Raw genomic sequence first — 3,295 nt, 5'->3', positions numbered from 1 at the left:
CTGAGCTTCCACACATTGAGAAACTGAAGCAGAGATCGGTCACCATCGAGGACCAAGAACTGGGAGTATATGTAGCAGTGTGGGCCCACAGCCTCTCCCAACCAGGGGAGGAAACCAAGGAAGCGCCTCTTCTTGCATGCAAGAAGAACCTGGTCTGGGCACTTGCAAGGAGAACAGGTATAGAGAATCAAACAATCCCAAGCTGGACTGGTTTTAATATCAGCACCAGGGACCATGAAACCAATCACACAAGATATAGTTGGGTATCTGCCAACCATCAATTCACCAGCCACACAGTTGACCACAGTGTTTGAAATCCTGAATCAATCAGAGATAATCAGGAAGGAACTGCATCTAGAAACAATTGTGGTAGCCATGGATCAAGCACTCATGTTAAAGCCACTGAAATTGCCTGGAAGCACAAAGAGTGCTTCTCCAACATTCTTCTCAGAATGGGGACATTCCCTGATAATAATAATAAACTTTATTTGTATAGCACCTTTCATACAGAAACTGCAGCTCAAAGTGCTTCACAACAGAAAAAAACAGGCATAAAATGAACACATAAAGTGCAGACATAATTATAAAATCACAGTTTTTCACATTAGGACTAACATCCCAACAGGCCACCTTGTTTATGGTTTGATTCAGTTTTAAATAGACAATGATAAAAAGAGTAAGATAAAATAGACATTGTAAAATAGTGCAGTGTAATAAAATAGTAGAATAGAATAGATAAAATATATATATTTTTACAGTGCAATAAAATAGTTTTGGATTACTTTACCTTCTCTTTTTGTTATCCACAGTTTAAAACTTGACAGTCTTCTACCATGTCAATGTATGGCATCCAGAATGCAGAGAGCTCTCCATTGACTTGTGACAGAGGTGAAAGTCTGTCCACAGGGTTATCAGCTCTTATTAGTGGACTTTGCAGCATCCCCCGCTAAGGTTCATGGGAGATGTAGTAAACACCACAAAAGGCTAGAATGCCGTGAATTATGTCCCAGTAGCCACTACACGCAAATCATTAATCATACATCAAAATAGCCTAATTGTATTATTAGCACCTCCATGCTTCTAATAACCATGATCCCATGGTGCTTTGCCTATGATAAGATAAATTATGCCAGGTACCTGTCCCCTTACTTTGCTCAGATGACAAACTTCTCAGAGAAGAATCCTTCTGTGTATGAGGCCTTCAACACAGGCCAATCCTCTCTGCAGCTGTCAAGTCGCAACCCCTTTGGACGGATCCCTGTGGACCAGGCTACTGAAGTCACAGTTAACAAAGACACAGACTCCTGGAAGACATGGAAGACTTGGAAAATGATTCTGATTATTAGGTTATTAACACATTAAGTATGGTAGGTTTTGTATTAGTCTCTGTTTATATGAGATTATATATGGGACTATCCCTTGTTGTTCACACAACAGGCACATTGACATTTTACAATCATCTCAAATGTTGAACTTGATTGCCTGAAATGTATGATCAATTGAAATGCGTTAATAAACGATGGACTTCCACAGAATGCTGGAGGTTCATTGTTAGAGACACACACTTTACTACCCTACTCTACTGCCCTCTGCTGTTCTTAACTAACTTTGTTTTTACTCTAACCACACCACTAGTACAGCATTAGGCCTACAGATTGAATTCATACATATATCTCAAACTTTCACAATTGTTTACAGTGGTTGGTTTGGAAAGATGCTTTGGCGAGAGTCTTTGTCATAAAACGGATGTTGCCCAGTCATCTTTCTTTTTAAATTTGCATCATTCAGTGTCAAATGCATCACTGCTTATGTAGTGTACAACGAGGATGGACAGCCCGACGGATTAAGTAACTCAACTTGTTGTTACTTTAATTGCAATTAATTCGTTCATTCACCATAAATCTCTCAAATTCCAATCCCACAATTTGAGTACTATTGTCTACAACATTTAATCTATAAGGGACAAGCCAGTGAAAAGTTTGGGTAGGTGGTATAATGAGGAGTTGAATGATAGTGAACAGATAGGGCAACTTAGGAAAGATGTTGTAGAGGGGATAGGAAGGATATAGCGAAACCAGGGCTTCGAGGCAAGTTGCAGTGTGTTATGGTGTTTGCAGTTTATTCCCTAAATTGATGTGGCCATTATCAATATATGAAGTGCCAATATCAAAAGGTAGAAAGGCTTGAGAGATTGGGTAATTCCTCTATTAGGAAATGGCTACGAGTTCCTCTCTGTATTAGTAGTGTGGCATTGTACGGGAAAGCCATTCTCCAGCTACCAGTAACAAGTCTAACAGAGGCGTTTAAGTCTGTGAAGGTGATACCAGCGTTATCAGGGAGCAAAGTAGTTAGTAATTTTGTCCCAAATCCAACTAGAGTGAGGACATTTAACCCAAGACAGGCAGTACAGGAAGCAGAGGCTTAGACCTCTTAGGCACACAGACATTATTTGTAGGTAAGGTGCAACTTAAGGCCAGGGGGTGGGGGCAGGCACGTGCACACATAGAGCCCAAGGGGTGCTTGAGCACCTGCCTGTTTGAGCCTCATAAAAAAAGTGCCATTTTTGAAAAAAATAAAATAAAGAATATTTTGTTTACCGTTACGCATATAGACTGCCCTTCCAACTGAAAAATTTCAGGATAGAATAAAAATATTAGGCAAAGAGAGAGAGATGCCCCATATTCCATTGCAGTTTGCACGGCCTCCTCAGCGTGCCTCTCCACGGACCTATATATTTTATGCATAGCGTGGGTGGTGATGATGATGATGATAGAAACCGCTGTGGCGCATACAGTTGAATGCTGGTATTACACTCATTGAGAGACACGAAGTCAAGTCCGATGGGATTTGGGAATCTCAAATACAAATCGGTATTGGAATAAAAAAGGCATTTATATTAAACAATACAGAATATACAGCACTTCTTGTGGTCTGTAGGGTAAGCACTTATTCCCTCCCCCCTGAACATTTATGGAGATGTATGGGCCTTTTAAGTCAGTGATAAAAGTGTCTTTCAAGGATAAGTGAGCTCCTGCACTGATTATTATAGTTCAATATTCAATATTTGATCACCAAAACCCCCCAAAAAGTATAAGGGGGCCCCTCGCCCGAAAATCGGTTAAAAGACACACAGGTATAGTGCCCTTTTCAGCCTTTGAGCACCTGCCCCTCTAAAGTCCTGTGCACGTCCCTGGGTGGGGGGCTGGGACTCTGCTCAGGGACACCAGTATGGAGTAAAGCAGGTCCCACAGAAAGGAGGACGCTGGTAGTGGAGCAGGTAAGGCAACACGTGGAA

The sequence above is a fragment of the Notolepis coatsorum genome (assembly GCF_963971535.1).
Source record: "Notolepis coatsorum genome assembly, chromosome: 1".
Lineage (NCBI taxonomy): Eukaryota > Metazoa > Chordata > Actinopteri > Aulopiformes > Paralepididae > Notolepis > Notolepis coatsorum.
This window is presented reverse-complemented; position numbering follows the sequence as displayed.